Raw genomic sequence first — 18,747 nt, 5'->3', positions numbered from 1 at the left:
GAAAAATTATATGTTCACACATTATAAGTGAACAGCTCAAATTTTCTACCCACTTGAACTTTTACAAGCTGAGCATACCCACATAACCAGCATCCAGATGGAGAAATAGCGCATTACCAGCACCTCAGAAGTCCCACTTGTGCTCTGTTAAAATACACTGTAAAGCTCTTTCCTGGGGCTTTTTTCCAGTGAATGCTCTGAGAGGCAAAGTAATGTCCCTGCCTAGCTAATCACTGAATTTAAGAGAGGGCAGGTGGGCCAAACACAGCCCTGCCAGCTTTTCTCCTCAGCCTTCCCTTCTTTTTCTGACTTGCAGCTGTCAGGATCCAATTAACCTCCTCGTGCATTCAGCCTGGGGCTGGTTTCTAGTTATAGAGATGCATTTTGGTTTGTTCTTTTTTTTTTTTTTCTGGCTGTGCTGCGTGGCATCCAGAATCCTAGTTCCCTGACCGGGGATCAAACCCGTGCCCCCTGCATTGAAAGTGCAAGGTCTTAACCACTGGACCGCCAGGGGAGTCCCCATTTTAGTTTGTTCAGTGCATTTCTTTAGCAAAAAAATGATGTCATGGGGAGCATCTTCAAAATAGAGTAGATTAGTGAGGTTTTAGTAGGTGTGCTGTTTATCATCCCTTCTCAGTTTCGGTACTCTTCAGGTTGAGTATATGCCATATTTAATATTTGTAGGTGGGATTGTATTACAGCCCAGCATTATGAGTTATTATCCACATGTAGGCAAAGCAACTGGCAAGCTTCCTGGGAGCCATGCCTGTGCTTGGGGTAGCTCCATGCTTGATCATATGGCCCACATAGTAATGGAAGGTATATACATAAAGGGGAGCCAATAAGAAGAAAGATCATAGAGTTAGAATTTTGTAAACTGGTCAGAGTTTTAAAAAATCATCCATTATGCAATGTTGTTCTTGGTTTAGACCGTGGACTGTAGTATCACACTGCTTGGGTTTGAACCCCACCTCTGACATTTGCCAGCTGTATGACTCTGGGCAGCTTTCTGGACCTCTCTCTGATTTGGTTGCCTCACTTGTAAAATGAAGATGATAATATCTACTTCATGGGTTGTTGTGAGGAATAAATTATTAATGCAGGTAAAGTGCTTTGAATATTACCTGGTATATTTCAATAGTGAATAAATTGTTGTTCTTGTCAATCTAGTGTCATGACAGATGTTAAAGTAACAGCTATCTGAACCTCTTTTTTTTTAAATTAAATGCAAGTCAGTATAGAATTGAGATGGAATATAGAAATTTTCTTCTACAGAAATTTTCTTCACAGCCAACTTTGCACGTTTATTTCATAACATAGGACATATATCCACAGCATGGGAAAGAAAATCTCACAATAAGTTTTTTTAAAGCTTAGTCTTTGTTTCCTATAAATTCTCTCCATGGTAAGGTAGGACCACTGTAAGTTTCATTCTGCAGAGGTGGCTGAAGTTTTCCTTCTCAAAGTGAGGTCTCCAGATTAGCAGCATTGATATTACCTGGGAACTTGTTAGAAATGCAAATTATTGGGCCGTACTTCAGACACTACCACTGTACAAATTTTCTTCTATTTGTAGACCGTGGGGAGCATAGTCATAATTACAGGTTGGGGGAAGGATTAGAAGTTGGGAAACACCTATCTTAAATGAGCTAACTTCTTCCTAGTGTAATATTCTCTAGTTTACAAAGTGCTTTCACATGTATTGTCATCGGCCCATGTATTTGTCACAAAATTGTTGTGTTAGGTACCATTATTTATACATTTTAGAAGGGTTGATAAAGACTGCTGTTACCTAATGAGTTGTAGGGTGGGAACTTTGTCATTTGGAGTCTCCTGAGTCCAAATCCTGGTCTCGTTCTGTAGCACTGTATAGCCTTTATGTCCTCAAGCTGTGAGTGGGCTGTTTTCAGTCTGGCTTCCTCAGTAACAGACCCTGAGATAAGGAGTTATGTGAAAGTCATTTATTAGGATGTATCGCTGGAAAAGAAGTGGTAGGTAGGGTGGGGAACTGAGACTAGCAAGGGAAGGAGGAGGCCAAGCAACTCCACAGAGGCGCTCTGAAGACAGAGTATAGAGTTTTCCGAATCAAGAATGTCCCGAGTTTCCCTGTACCCATCAGTCATTGGTAAAAACTGCCTTCTAAAGAACAGTTGGCTGTTATTCCTGTCCTGCCCCTAGGTTCTTCATATCAGTTTTTTTTTTAAGATTCCATATATATGTGTTAGCATATGGTATTTGTTTTTGTCTTTCTGACTTCACTCTGTATGACAGACTCTAGGTCCATCCTCCTCAGTACAAATAACTCAGTTTCATTTCTTTTTATGGCTGAGTAATATTCCATTGTATATATGTGCCACATCTTCTTTATCCATTCATCTGTCGATGGACACTTAGGTTGCTTCCACGTCCTGACTATTGTAAATAGAGCTGCAGTGAACATTGTGGTACATGACTCTTATTTTTTCTTTTTTTGCGATACTCAGGCCTCTCACCATTGTGGCCTCTCCCGTTGCAGAGCACAGGCTCCGGACGCGCAGGCCCAGTGGCCATGGCGCGCAGGCCCAGTGGCCATGGCTCATGGGCGCAGCCGCTTCGCAGCATGTGGGATCTTCCCGGACCGGGGCATGAACCCGTGTCCCCTGCATGGGCAGGCGGACTCTCAACCACTGTGCCACCAGGGAAGCCCACATGACTCTTTTTGAATTATGGTTTTCTCTGGGTATATGTCCAGTAGTGGGATTGCTGGGTGGTATGGTAGTTCTATTTTTAGTTTTTTAAGGAACCTCCATATCCATAGTGGCTGTATCAATTTATGTTCCCACCAACAGTGCAAGAGGGTTCCCTTTTCTCCACACCCTCCCCAGCATTTATTGTTTGTAGATTTTTTGATCATGGTCATTCTGACAGTTGTGAGGTGATACCTCATGGTAGTTTTGATTTGCATTTTTCTAATGATTAGTGATGTTGAGCATTCTTTCATGTGTTTGTTGGCAATCTGTATATCTTCTTTGGAGAAATGTCTGTTTAGGTCTTCTGCCCATTTTTGGATTGGGTGGTTTGGTTTTTTGATCTTGAGCTGCATGAGCTGCTTGCAAATTTTTGGAGATTAATCCTTTGTCAGTTGCTTCATTTGCAAATATTTTCTCCCATTCTGAGGGTTGTCTTTTTGTCTTGTTTATGGTTTCCTTTGCTGTGCAAAAGCTTTAAGTTTCATTAGGTCCCATTTGTTTATTTTTGTTTTTCTTTCCATTTCTCTAGGAGTTGGGTCAAAAAGGATCTTGCTGTGATTTATGTCATAGAGTGTTCTGCCTATGTTTTCCTCTAAGAGTTTTATAGTGTCTGGCCTTACATTTAGGTCTTTAATCCATTTTGAGTTTATTTTTGTGTATGGTGTTAGGGAGTGTTCTAATTTCATTCTTTTACATGTAGCTGTCCAGTTTTCCCAGCACCGCTTGAGGACACGGGGAGTGGGAAGGGTAAGCTGGGACTAAGTGAGAGAGTGGTATGGACATATATACACTACCAAATGTAAAATAGATAGCTAGTGGGAAGCAGCCGCATAGCACAGGGAGATCAGCTTGGTGCTTTGTGACCACCTAGAGGGGTGGGATAGAGAGGGTGGGAGGGAGAGACGCAAGACGGAGGAGATATGGGGATATATGTATATGTATAGCTGATTCACTTTATTATAAAACAGAAACTAACACACCATTGTAAAGCAATTATACTCCAATAAAGATGTTAAAAATAAAGAAAGCAAGAACATCTGGCTCTTAAAAGGTGTTTCAGTAACCTGAGGGCAGTCGTCCAAGAAAAACAGATAAAGAGACACAGATACTGACTTTTGGAAATTAAACCAACCACTGGCTGGTTTACATGAAAATAGTAAAGGAATCCAAGTGTATATAGGTGTAGAACATTAACAGCACCTGCTATACCATCAAAGCTGGTCCAGAAGATTGAAGTAGGGAGCTAAGGAATTCTGAAATACATGCTGGTCTTGGAGAGGGCTGTGGAAAAACCACTCTGTGTATCCTGTCCTCAAAACTTCCTGGGAGAGCCCTGCCCCCAGCACAGCTTCTGGTTATGTCCTGTGGTCAGTAAACAGTCTACTGTATTCTCTGCATCTACCAGTATGGGCATTAAGAATTGATACTCATGGGCTTGCCTGGTGGCACAGTGGTTGAGAATCTGCCTGCCAATGCAGGGGACACGGGTTCGTGCCCCGGTCTGGGAAGATCCCACATGCCGCGGAGCAACTTGCCCCGTGAGCCACAATTACTGAGCCTGCGCGTCTGGAGCCTGTGCTCCACAATGAGAGAGGCCGCGATAGTGAGAGGCCCGCGCACCGCAATGAAGAGTGGCCCCCACTTGCCGCAACTAGAGAAAGCCCTCGCATAGAGACAAAGAGCCAACACAGCCATAAATGAATAAATGAATAAGTAAGTAAATAAATAAACAAAGGATTGATACTCATAATGATGACCTCAAGTCCTGCCATTGCCAAATCCTTAGACACTAAGGAAGAGTATACCGAGCACTTTGAAATTCTAATGTAAATGAAGTTGACAGTGGTTTCTGGCTATCCAATATATCAGAAATGTGTTTTTAATAAGAAAATCTCATTTTGTGATCATCTAGGTAAAAGTGAGTTAACCATTGCTATGTGATAGTCACTCATGCTGCTCACTCAGTATTCCTGGCTTTTCATCTTCTGTTGCATGATAGAATTTCACTTCCTGGTCCCATTGTGTGAGGGGAGGGGGGCCATATTATGAGCTCTGTCCAGTATATTTTAAGGAGAAACGATGTCTGAGCCTTCAGTTGCTGGAGTATGACCTTCCAAAGCCCTCTTTCCTTCTGGCACCAAGATCAATAATGTCGGAGATAGGTAGTTCTGTCAGAGAAGATACAACCATCAAGACTCCCTACTGACCCACAGGTAGCATGAGCCAGAAATAAACTTTTATTGTTTTAAGCTACTATGCTTTAGAGGTTTGCTACAATAGCCTAAGCTAACCTAAGCTTGTCCTGACTGATGACTCTTCAGTGTTGATCTTATTGAGTGACTTTAACTTTGGTACAGTATCAGTTATTGTAAGAAAATGGGTCGGGACTTCCTGGTGGCACAGTGGTTAAGAATCTGCCTGCCAGTGCAGGGGACACGGGTTCGATTCCTGGTCCGGGAAGATCCCACATGCCACGGAGCAACTAAGCCGGTGTGCCACAACTACTGAGCCTGCACTCTAGAGCCCGCGAGCCACAACTACTGAGCTTGCCTGGTGCAACTACTGAAGCCTGCGTGCCTAGAGCCTGTGCTCTGCAACGAGAGAAGCCACTGCAATGAGAAGCCCGTGAACCATAACGACACCACAACGAAGAGTAGCCCCCGCTCGCCACAGCTAGAGAAGGCCTGCACGCAGCAACAAATACCCAACGCAGACAATAAATAAATAAATAAGAAAATGGGTCTAGGTGATCTGTCCATATACTTTCACTTTATTTTCAATGATAAATGATTTTAATGTATTTCAAAGGATTAGAAGGCCTTTCATGTATGTAGGACGCTCTTTAGTTTTGCTTTGTTTCTTATTCCACTTGGAACCTTCAAACCCACTTATATTTTTTAAGAAGTTGGCTCTAAAAAGGACTTCTGCCTTACAACTGTGGGCCATATCTGTCTACCACCTGACTTAGTGAAGTTTTATTGGAACATAGCTACGCCCATTTGTTTATGTAGTGTTTATGGGTGCTTTTGTACAAAAAGGCAGAATTGAGTAGTTGTGACAGAGGCTCTGTGGCCCGTAAAGCCTAATATATTTGCTGTATGGCTCATAATAGAAAAAAATTTGCTAACTCTGTCTCACAGATCCTTAATTAATTAGGAATGGAAAGATTCCCGGATGATTTGCCTGAATTGCTGCAGATATCCTAGCTCTTGGAAGTTCTATCTGATGGAGTGAAGGCCTTCTCCTGGATCTGCGATGTCCCTTTATTTTATATACTACCCTGAAAGCAGTGAAACAGCTTATCCCTCTTGGATTCTGCCTGTGAATAAGCAAAGACTCCCTCACGCCTGATAATCAAACCATTTTTCCATATTGCCACCCTCGTTGTCTTTGTCCAGACCAGCTGCTGGGCAAACTGCTAACGAGTCCACTTGTCATGCGATGCTGCTCAGTGATTCGGCTTTGTGCTTGTTGCTGTTGACAGTGGAACCTGCCGTTTTGATAGGGCTTTTTCAGGCCACATGGGAGAGAGGTGATCAGGTTGTCTCACACGATGGGTCATGAATGTGAGGCTACGTGAGGAAATAAGGAAACTGTCCACAGTCACACAGCCAGGCTACATGACAGTGGAACGTTATTCATTACTGCTCAGAATTCAGCAGTAACTGTAGGAGGCCAACAGCAGCTCTCTGTCTCGCATTCAGAGCTCCCCAAGAGTTGATCGTGTCCGTTAATCTTTATCCAATTTGGCATACCTTTATTAGCATTCTTATTTGGGGTCATCTAGTGGTTGACAGTCTCTCTTTTGCCCATACTTGCTTTGCTTGGGGCCCAGTCAGATGGGGCCTAGAAAACAGGGTTAAATGACATAAAACGTGGCAGATTATGATCAAGGAATCACTTGTGGTTGTCTTCTTAGATGTGGCTGTGGGAATGGCAAGTCTTTAGATTCTATTCCAATAAATCCATCTTTCATCTTTTCTCATAGGATCCTGTATAAGGAATCTGTCTTTTTGCAAGGAGGAGGGAAGCATTAGAGCCAGAAACCCATCTATCTGTCCTGGGAATTCCTTGCTTATGTCCAGAGAGTATGAAAGCCGCATATGGGACCTACCAGATGGCACATGCCACTTGGACAGTTGTTCATGGGAACATTCCTTAGCAAAAAAGCATTGTTAGAAATAGCAAAATCTTGTATAAACAAAGATACGTGTTTTGGTGATCTCAAAGCTCAGTTTTTCTGATTCATTCAGTAATCAGAGGCTTAAACTAAGAATATGAATTTATGTTTCTCTGTGTGGTATGTGTATCTATTACCTCTGTATGAGTATTTGCTGCTATGTGCAATTTTCTTTTTTTTTTTGAGGTTTATTTTTTTAAAATTAATTTATTTTTGGCTGCGTTGGGTCTTTGTTGCTGTGTACGGGCTTTCTCTAGTTGCTGTGAGCGGGGACCACTCTTCAATGCGGTGCGCGGGCTTCTCATTGTGATGGCTTCTCTTGTTGCAGAGCATGGGCTCTAGGCACGTGGGCTTCAGTAGCTGTAGCTCATGGGCTCTAGAGCGCAGGCTCAGTAGTTGTGGCACACGGGCTTAGTTGCTGCGTGGCATGTGGGATCTTCCCAGACCAGAGGTTGAACCCATGTCCCCTGCATTGGCAGGCAGATTCTTAACCACTGCACCACCAGGGAAGTCCCTCTTTTTCTTTACTTTTTTTCTTTTCAGAAAAAGAAGCCCTAGACAAATAGACAGGGATTTCTATTTTTATCTTTGATAAAGGTGACAAGAGTTGCATTCAGTAGGGCATATTTTAGGGTCTGACACCAGAGGGACCCTAGACTTTCCTCTTTGACACCCCATCTCCTTCCTAGATGAAAGGTGGTGAAGTATAGTGATTAAAAATATGGTTTATGGGCTTCCCTGGTGGCACAGTGGTTGAGAGTCCGCCTGCCGATGCAGGGGATACGGGTTTGTGCCCCGGTCCGGGAGGATCCCGTGTTCCGCGGCGGGAAAAGGTTTATTTTCCAGATTCACAGATTACTGGCTGTGATCCTGGACTAGTCCCTTTATCTCTCTGTGCTTCACTTATCTCATCTGTAAAACAGCGATAATGATACCTACCTCAGAGTTGTTGTGAGGACTAAATGAGTAAGTAAATATAAAACACTTAGAACAGTGCTTCGCAGATAATAAATGCTACATAAGTGTTATTATTATCTTCTCTGATACCTGATCACCATCTTATCCAGCACACAATAATTTCTCCAATCCCTTTTCTGTTCACAACAAAGTATCCTTCTGTCCTTCCTGGTAGCATGTGCATTTTAATAGGGGCACTGTGAAGTTACAGCAAACTCAGATGAATTACTCTAATGGAGAGAATTTCTAGTATTCTACAGGGTGGTGGGGAAAATCATTTGGGGGCACATCGTGGCAAGAGGTTGAAGAATCAGGGGAAATCACATGCTTAGAGAATATCTAGAAAGAAGAGACTTGAATATGTCTCAGCTTCCTTCCATTTCTAGCCCCAAGTTTTCTTAAGTCAAGAAGCTATAGGGTCTGCACAGCCTCCTGTGGAAACCTGAGCTGGCTCTGTAGCTTTCTTCCTGTGTCTCATAACCATGTCCAGCAACAGGAATGCTAACTCACCAGCTGCCTGCCTTAACAGATTCAAGGGCATGATAGTACAGAAAAGAGGCTGCACTGAATACTGGTTCATGTGGAGCTGAGGAAAGCTAATAAGCTAAGAAGGATGACCAGGTGCTGAAAAGGAGAAATGTAAGGTTGCTTCCTGAGGCTGCTGCTTCTCCACTGCAAGAAAACCAAAACAACCAGGGCACTGTAAATTGGTCTGTTGATGATACTGTCAAAGGCATCAACAGCAGCAGTTTGGAAAGCCAGCTCCAAGTGACTCAAGCTGCTGGGAAACTGCCTTCTAGGAAAAACAGCCCCCCGTAGACAACATAATCTGGGCTGGTTTGATTCCAGAATTTGTGTCCTTCTTGGGCAGAACTGACTTTAGTCCCATTCAGTTTGAATCTGCTTGGGTGCTCATTAACATTGCCTCTAGGACGTCAGAACAGACTGGGGCTGGGACTTCCCTGGTGGTCCAGTGGATAAGACTCCACACTCCCAATGCAGGGGGCCCAGGTTCAATCCCTGGTTGGGGAACTAGATCCTGCATGCATGTCGCAACTAAAGATCCCGCATGCCACATCTAAGATCCGGCGCAGCATGCATGCATAAATCAATCAATCAGAACAGACTGGGATATAGAAGATGTGGCACATATATACAATGGAATATTAGCCATAAAAAGAAACGAAATTGAGTTATTTGTAGTGAGGTGGATGGACCTAGAGTCTGTCATACAGAGTGAAGTAAGTCAGAAAGAGGAAAAACAAATACCGTATGCTAACACATATATATAGAATCTAAAAAAAAAAATGGTATTGAAGAACCTAGGGGCAGGACAGGAATAAAGATGCAGACGTAGGGAATGGACTTGAGTACACAGGGGAGGGGGAAGGGTAAGCTGGGACTAAGTGAGAGAGTGACATTGACATATATACACTACCAAATGTAAAATAGATAGCTAGTGGGAAGGAGCTGCATAGCACAGGGAGATCAGCTCGGTGCTTTGTGACCATCTAGAGGGGTGGGATAGGGAGGGTGGGAGGGAGACGCAAGAGGGAGGAGATATGGGGATATATGTATACGTATAGCTGACTCACTTTGTTATACAGTAGAAACTAATACAACATTGTAAAGCAATTATACTCCAATAAAGATGTTAAAAAAACAGAAAAAAGAAAAACAGACTGGGGCTATGCTGTCCCAGCATTCATTTCTCTGCTGGCATCTCCCCATGCTTACATCAGTGAACAAGGTGTATGGGCTCTCGGAAACATTGCAGGTGATGGTTCAGTTTTTTTTGACTAGGCTATCAAGTGTAGTGCAGTTGATCCACTGTTGGCTTTTTCTTGCAGTTCCTAATGTGTCATCTTTAGCATGTGGTTACTTGTAGCACCTTACCTGGACACTTTCAAACCTTTGTTGCAACAAGAATCCTGCATCCCTGTTAGATGCTGTTGAGCAAATTCTTCCTACTTTAGTTCGTCTCCTGTATCATGATGTCCAGAAGTATTAGCAGATATATGGACAATATCAAAGATCATAGCTGGCCACCATCACCAGATACAGTGAGTTGTGAATCATGGATTAGTCCCATTCCTCATTGGTGTTCTAAGGCAGACTTTAAGATGCAAAAGGAAGCTTTATGGGCTGTGACCAGCTAGAAAAGTTGTGGAACAGTTGAATAGATTGTGTAACAGATTGTTCATTGGGGCATAGTAGAATTGTTGATGAATCTCTGAACCGTGAAAGATACCAAAATTACCGTGGTTATTCTGAATGCCATTTCAGGTATCTTCCAGGCTGCTGAGAAACTAGGTGAAACTGAGAAACTTAGTATAATTGAAGAATGTAGAGGTCTGGACAAAACTGAAGCTCTATAAAACCATGAAAATGAGTCTGTGTAACAAAGTTTCATTAAGTTTGATTGAGAAATGCTTCCCTATGGAGGAACAAGAATATCAAAATGTTGTGCCAGAAACTGCCTCTGAAGGCTGTATGTCCCAAGTTCCAGATGGCATTCTGGGACCACTTTTAGATTGTACAACTAAAGCATAAGTTTATTATACCAGACGTGTACTATGTTTGGTATAAGTTTGTCTTACTGTTTCTCTAAGAGCTCTTTAAATGTGGTTTGCTATGGTAAAACTACTTTTTACAAGGAAACTATACTTGAACAGTTCCAAACTGTGCATATTGTATGAAGCTTCTCCTCTCAAAGGGTTTCTTAATTTCAGTGTGGAATTTCATATCTTGCAGTGTCCTATAAAAAGATTATTTCACCCTTTGCTTCAAAAAAAAAAAAAAACAGCAGCAGCTGTGGGTCAGCAGGCAGTCAGGGCCTAGAGGGTTCAGGGGAGGCCTCAGGTTTTGTTGCAGTTCTGATAGAGGAATTTAGACTTTATACTTTGGAGTGTCTAGAGGTAAGGGTCATATTCTATAAAAATAAAAACACCAGTAATAAGGATATATGGTCAAGGATATTTATTGAACCATTTTGAGTAGGGATAAAATAGTAGAAACAAGTGATTGCCCATTTATAGGGGAACGATTGACTCAATTTTGGTACATATACACCGTGAAATATATTGCAGATGTCTTAGAAGAATTCAAAACCCATAAATATGTGAGTGAGCGTGTGTGCATTTATGGTTATGACTGTGGGAAGAACAAGAAATGATGCCAGTTGTTAATGTCTTACCCACAGGTGGGGGTTAATGTATGAGGGAGGAAAAGAGGAAGGGAAAAGAGGGGTGGCAAATAAAAAGGAAATAAAACGAAGCATTGCCCCCACAGCATGCATGATAGCCCAGTTATTTTAATTAATTATTTATTTATTTGACTGCATTGGGTCTTAGTTGCAGCACGCAGCATCTCTCGTTGCGGTGCGCAGGCTTCTCTCTAGTTGTGGTGCGTGGGCTCCAGAGAGCTCAGGCTCAGTAGTTGGTGGCGCGTGGGCTTAGTTGCCCTGTGGCATGTGGGATCTCAGCTCCCCAACCAGGGATCGAACCCACCTCCCCTGCATTGGAAGGCGGATTCTTAACCACTGGACTGCCAAGGAAGTCCCCCAATTATTTTAAATTGTGTTTGTGTAACTGTGGATTTGTGTATGCATGAAAAAAGGAAGAGTTGTATCTATGGGAAATAACCTGTATGTTAATGCTATGTTATGTGATAAAAAGCAAGTTGCAGGTTGACGTGCATTATATGTGTCTCTTTCAATGAAAATAAAGAAAAACGAAGAACTGTATATCCTTATATATGTGGAGAAAGGTATGGAAGGACATACCTGTTCGTTATATCCTTTCCGTCAGTACCTGAATGGGGACTTGTTGGATACTTAAATGAGTAGGATTAGGGGTTGAGGTAGGGAAGGAAGGTTAGTTTTTTCTTCATGCGTTTTATTTTTTCACTTGGTACAAGAAGTGGGTGTTCTTTGTAGTTTGAAAAACAGCAAAGAAAGAAAAAAATGTAATCTTGTCTGTCTCTAATAAGGCTTCAAATTCTGGTCATTAAATAATAGCAATGTCGGTGAAATTTGGGGGTGCGATTATAATTCTCTTCATATGCAAACGAAAAGGTTAATGGAGCAAAAAGACTCCAAAAGTGATTAACAAATGGCAGAAGGATCAGATTTTATTGTTTTTGACCAAAGGCTTTAACAAAATTTTACTGAGACTGCTATTTAGAAATACTCAAAGGAGACTTGGTAAAGTTTCTCCCAGCGTGAAGCAAAACAACAGGAAGTAAGGAAACCTTGAAGAACAATTTTAAATTGTAGGGTAATAGCTTAGTGTTCAACAGATAAGATTTGCCTTTCCTGATAACTCTGGTGAACAGTTATTTTGCTAGTGGCAGAATATCACAGTGGTTAAAAGCAAGAGCTTTGTTTAGAGGTACTTACTACCCATGGGACGTCAATTTTCTCGTGTGAACATTAGAGAACTTTGATAATATTAACTACCCTCATAGATGTATTGTGAGTATTAAATGGATTAATAACATTTAAGGTGCTGAGAGCCTAACACAAAATAATTGCTCAGTAAATGTTACTAGCTATATGAATCTAAAACTCTGGTTTTTGAAAAAGCGCTTTTAAAAAAATTGTAGACTTTTTAATGATGGCCATTCTGACCGGTGAGAGGTGGTACTTCATTGTAGTTTTGATTTGCATTTCTCTAATAATTAGTGATGTTTAGCATCTTTTCATGTGCCTATTGGCCATCTGTATTTCTTCTTTGGAGAAATGTCTCTTTAAGTTTTCTGCCCACTTTTGGATTGGGTTGTTTGTTTTTTTGTTGTTGAGTTGTATGAACTGTTTGTTGAATAAAGCACTTCTGTTGAAGTATTCATTGTGCAAAGTAATCCTAACAATCATCCTTAAACAGTAGGAGTAGTGCAAAGCACAGTGTTTTGCTTTAATAGGCACTTTACAAATATTGGTTGAGTAAATAATTTCATATGGCTTTGTTAGAGTCTCTGTTTAGATTAATATCATTTCACATATTTATATTTTTCAAAAATTTAAAAGGAAAAGTACATATACAGGGTGATAATTTAGGTGCATCTTAGTTAATGGATTCAAGAATAAAAGAGATTCCTATGTACTTAAATATAGACAGCTTTCAGTAGCGAAATATGAGGGTACTAATTTGTATTTTAGAAAATTATTATGAAGGAGAGGATTCTGGGAAGAAAGCAGGAATCTGTCTTCCCACCTAGATGACAATTGCACTGGCAGAATCCATCTTAAATAACTGTTTTGGAACTCTGGAGTCTATTGAAGACTTGCCACTTCCAGAGGAAGACTTGGAGGACAAATTGAAGTTAATTTCAGCTCTTAACATAGCAGCAGCCACCCATTCCCTATTCCCAGCCAAGTGGCAGGCAGCTATGCACTGGTCCTGGAGCATCTTGCACGTAGCTTGCAGAAGTCAGGGTGGGCAAAAAGGACCCTGTTTTCCAAATATCAGGAATCTACTCTGATTGCTAATTGCTGCTTCTGATCACAGAGGTGCAGGCAGAGGTCGGCAGCCATTGTTGTTGCACCTTTCTCCAAGTCCCTCCCCATCCTGCTGAAGTGACTTCCAGGGGATTTAAAGGGCCAGCACCCTTCTCCTCACCCCCACCCCACGTCATTTTTCTCTTTTTGGGAGCCAGGTATTTATGATCAGGGCATTCAAAAACAACAAAACACACAGGGAAAATTAAAAAGTGACTAGACATGCCCAGGGAAAGGCTCAGAAAAGACCTGAGAATACTTTAGCTTTACACCTCTGTCTGATCCTCAGCACAGAGACAGCCTACAACAATCAAAAACACAAAAACAATAAATGAAAAGAATAACAAGAGACAGCATATGCTGGAGAAAGGAAAGAATCTGATTTCCAGAGTTACTACATTATTAGGTTCAAATGTCCAGTTTTCAACAAAAAAGTCACAATACAAAGAAACATGAAAGTGTAGCCCATGTAAAGGAAAAAATTAATCAACAGAAACCACCCCTGAGAAGGACCTAAAGGCAGATATACTAGACAGAGACTTTTAACTGTCCTAAAAATGCTCAAAGAACTAAAGGAAGATATGGAGAAAGTCATTAAAACGATATATGAATAAAAACCATATGATCACTTCAATATACGCAGAAAAAGCTTTTAACAAAATTCAACATCCATTTACGATAAAAACTCTCCACAAAGTGGGTATAGAGGGAACATACCTCTACATAATAAAGGCTATATATGACAAGCTCACAGCTAACCTGATACTCAGTGGTGGAAACCTGAAGCATTTCCTTTGAGATCAGCAACAAGACAAGGATGCCCACTCTTGCCACTTTTATTCAACACAGTATTGGAAGTACTAGTCACAGCAATCAGACAAGAAAAAGAAATGAAAGGAATCTAAATTGGAAAGGAAGAAGTAAAACCGTCACTGGTTGTAGATGACATGGTACTGTACATAGAAAATCCTAAAGATGCTGCCAGAAAACTACTAGAGCTCATCAATGAATTTGGTAAAGTTGCAGGACACAAAATTAAAATACAGAAATCTGTTGCATTTCTATACACTAACAACAAACTATCGGAAAGAGAAATTAAGAAAAATATCCCATTTACCATCACTTCAAAAACAATGAAATAACTAGGAGAAAACCTGGTCATAGTACTTTCTCCATACACTGCACAAATCTTTTTTCTTGTATTCGGTTACATTTTTACCTTGCTTGAAATAATAAAGCATAGCACGCCAAAAATGTTGCTTTTTTCTTCCATCTTCAATATTAAAATGGCTACACAAAAATTCACCAATTTTGATAAATCTTTTTCAAATGCACTGATATGACAGCTTTCACATACAATCTAACAAAATTGTTTCAAATGAAGTTAAATACAACCAAGTGCTACTAGAGCTATCTTTTTTTTTCTTTTTTTTTTTTTTTGCGGTATGTGGGCCCCTCACTGCTGCGGCCTCTCCCGTTGCGGAGCCCAGGCTCCAGACGTGCAGGCTCAGCGGCCATGGCTTACGGGCCAAGCCGCTCCACGGCATGTGGGATCCTCCTGGACTGGGGCATGAACCCACGTCCCCTGCATCGGCAGGCGGACTCCCAACCACTGTGCCACCAGGGAAGCCCTACTAGAGCTATCTTATGGAAAAAAACAAATGAACCTTTTGGTCAACCCAATGAAAGACCTGGACTTGGAAAGCTATAAGACACTGCTGAAAGAAATTGAAGATGACACAAACAGGTGGAAAGATATATCATGTTCATGGTTTGGAAGAATTAATATTGTTAAACTGACCCTACTACCCAAGGCAGTCTATAGAGTCAACACAATCCCTATCAAAATACCAATGGTGTCTTTCATAGTACTAGAATAAATCATTATAAAATTTGTATGGAAACACAAAAGACCCCAAATAGCCAAAGCAATTTTGAGAAAGAAGAACAGCTAGAGGTGTCATGCTCCCTGACTACTGATTATACTACAAAGCTACAGTCATGAAAAGAGCGTGGTACTGGTACAAAAACAGACACATAGCGCAGTAGAATAGAATAGAGAGCCCAGAAATAAACCCATGTACTTATGATCAATTAATCTATGACAAAGGAGGCAATAATATACAATGCAGAAGAGACAGTCTCTTCAGTAAGTGTGATGGGAGAACTGGACAGCTACACGTAAAAGAATGAAATTAGAACATTTTCCCACATCATGTACAAAAATAAACTAAAAATGGATTAAAGACCTAAATTTAAGATCAGAAACCATAAAAATCCTAGAAGAAAACATAGGCAAAACACTCTTTGACATAAATCATAGCAGTATTTTTTGATCCATATTCTAAGGCAGTGGAAACTAAAGAAAAAATAAACAAATGGGAACTAATTAAATTTAAAAGCTTTTGCACAGCAAAGGAAACCATTGACAAGATGAAAAGACAACCTACTGAGTGGGATAAAATATTTACAAATGATATGACCGTTAAGGGGTTAATACCCAAAATATATAAATAGCTCATACAACTCAGTATAAAACAAACAAAAAACCAACCTGATTAAAAAATGGGCAAAAGACCTGAATAGACATTTTTCCAAAGAAGACATACAGATGGCCAACAGGCACATGAAAATATGCTTAACATCACTAATAATCAGAGAAATGAAACTCAAAACCACAATGAGATATCATCTCACACCTGTCAGAGTGACTATCATCAATGACCACATATAACAAATGTTGGTAAAGATGTGGAGAAAAGGAAACCCTTGTACACTGTTGGTGGGAATGTAAATTGGTGCAGCCACTGTGGAAAACAGTTTGGAGGTTACTCTAAAAACTAAAAATAGAATTATCATATGATCCAGTATTCCACTCCTGGGTATATATCCAAAGAAAATGAAAACACTAATTTGAAAAGATGCATGCACTTCAGTGTTCATAAGCAGCGTTATTTATAATAGCCAAGATATGGAAGCAACCTGAGTGTCCATCAACAGATGAATGGATAAAGAAGATGTGAGATATATATATATATAAAATATGTGTGTGTGTGTGTGTGTATATATATATATATATATATATATATATGTGTGTCATGGAATACTACTCAGTCATAAAAAAGAATGAAATCTTGCCATTTGAAACAACATGGATGGACCTGGAGGATATTATGCTTAGTGAAATGAATAAGATAAAGACAAATACTGTACATATCACTTATATGTGGAACCTAAAAAATAAAACAAACAAATGAATATAACAAAACAGAAACAAACTGGCACATATAGAGAACAAACTAGTGGTTACCAGTGGGGAGAGGTGAGGGGCAAGATAGGAGTAGGGGATTAAGAGGTACAAACTACTATGTATAAAATAAATAAGCTACAAGGATATATTGTACAGCACAGGGAAGATAGCCAATATTTTATAATAACCTTAAATGAAGTATAATCTGTAAAAATTTTTAATCACTTTGTTGTACACCTGAAACTAATATGATATTGTAAATCATCTATACCTCAATTTTTTTTGGCTAAGCCATGTGATATGCGGGATCTTAGTACCCCAACCAGGGATTTAACCCGCACCCCTTGCAGTGGAAGCACAGAGTTGTAAACACTGGACCACCAGGGAAGTCCCATATACCTCAATTTTTTAAAAATGAAAGAAAAGAAAACCTCATCCTTTGCATCACCCCAATATTTAGTCTTATCTTACAACATATCTGACTTTCTAAATTTCACCTGGACAGCCATGCATTTTCACTACTCGCAGCTTTATATGTGTTATTCATACTGCCTAGATAATCAACCTAATAATTAAAATCCTACTCATGGCTTGAGGCCCACTTCAGATGTTCCCTGTTTCATGAAGTCTTCCCTGCTTCTTCAGTTGAATTCAGTTCTGTTGAATGTCTTCCTTTTGCTCTTCCAGGTCAACTCTTCATCGTTTTCTACCTTTTTCTATGCCCCAAAGGCTGACCTGTTGGACTAAGCATTGGGCTTCCTTGCCCTCTGGCTTGAGTTGGGGTTGAACGGTGGAGAGCTCTAACAGATGAGAGGGAGAGGTTTCCTCCTGAGGGATTGGCTTGGTCTGGCCTCACCTGTTAACTTAAGTCACAGCTCCTCTCAATGTGGTGCTCTCCGCATGGTTCTCTTCTTCCAGGTTTTGGTGAACGTTTTTCCCCCTTCGTCCATTTTGGCTCTGAGGTGGTGAATTTCCAGGTACTGGTTCCAGGTTACTCCACTGTCCCTTGTGGTTTTCCTACTTCACACCCACACCTTTGTGAATAGTCTTTTTACTTAATTAAACCTGAATGATTCTAATTTGAATATACCATCTGTTTCTGTTTAGACCCTGACTGATATAATGCCACAATGTGTTTCTTGTACCTGTAGTACATTTCATTTTATCTTTATGGTTATTTTTTAATTTGATTCAACAGGACTGCAAAATAAATATCTTATGCTTCATTAGCATTTTCATGTATTAAGCGTTTTCTCATAATTTACTTCATTTGATTTTTACAATAAACTGTTTACAATAAACGTCATCCCTATTTTACTGATGAGGAAAAAGGAAACAAAGCACGTTACTCATACCAGGTCACACAGCTAGTAAGTGGCAGTGCTGGTATCTGTAGGAACCCAGGCCTGACTCAGAATCCAGGGTGCTTTCTGTTGTTGTATTTTTCCTTACATCTTTTTATTAAACTTAAAAAAATTTTTTGAAATGATCACAGATTTACATAGAAGATGAAAGTACATTCAAAAAAATTTTTCCTGAACCACTTAAAAGTTGCCAACCTGTTACCCAGTTATCCCAGATACTTGAGTGTGCAGTTCCTTATACTAAAGGACATTCTTTAACATAACCACAATACAACCTTCAAAACTGGGAATTTAAATTGTTATATTACTACATCTAATCATTAGATCCCATTTGAGTTTTGCTGATTGTCCCAGTGATGTCCTTTATAGAAAAAGGATCTGGTTCAGAATCACTTGTTGCATTTAACTGTCTTATGTCTAGTCTAATTCATCCTGGAATAGTTCCTCAGTTTTTCTTTGTATTCATAATCTTGACACTTTGGAAGATTACAGGTGAATTATTTTTTAGAATGTTTCTTAAGTTGGTTGTTCAATGTCTCCTCATGATTAGATCCAGGTTATGCATCTTTGGTAGGAATATCACAGAGTTCACTTTGATTTCTTGATTAAGGTGCCGTCTTGCTAGGCTCCTCCACCGTAAAGTTACTCTTTTCCCTTCTTTGTAATAAATATTTTGTCGAAAGGTACTTTGAAACACTATGTAAATATCCCATTCCTCATCAAACTTTCAAATTATTTACTTGTTTATATTTGTACTGACTCATGGTTTC

The 18,747-nt window shown here is 40.2% G+C and overlaps 1 protein-coding gene and 1 pseudogene across 1 annotated transcript in view; both read left to right on the top strand.

The window, feature by feature from the left end:
- Positions 1–18,747, top strand: part of STARD9 (StAR related lipid transfer domain containing 9) — a 127,675-nt gene that overhangs the window by 26,771 nt on the left and 82,157 nt on the right.
- On the top strand, positions 7,415–9,004 carry LOC105748195 (importin subunit alpha-1-like; annotated as a pseudogene).

Source organism: Orcinus orca, chromosome 2 (genome assembly GCF_937001465.1).
Source record: "Orcinus orca chromosome 2, mOrcOrc1.1, whole genome shotgun sequence".
Lineage (NCBI taxonomy): Eukaryota > Metazoa > Chordata > Mammalia > Artiodactyla > Delphinidae > Orcinus > Orcinus orca.
The sequence above is the reverse complement of the archived record's forward strand: the minus strand, read 5'-3'. Positions and strand labels throughout refer to the sequence as shown.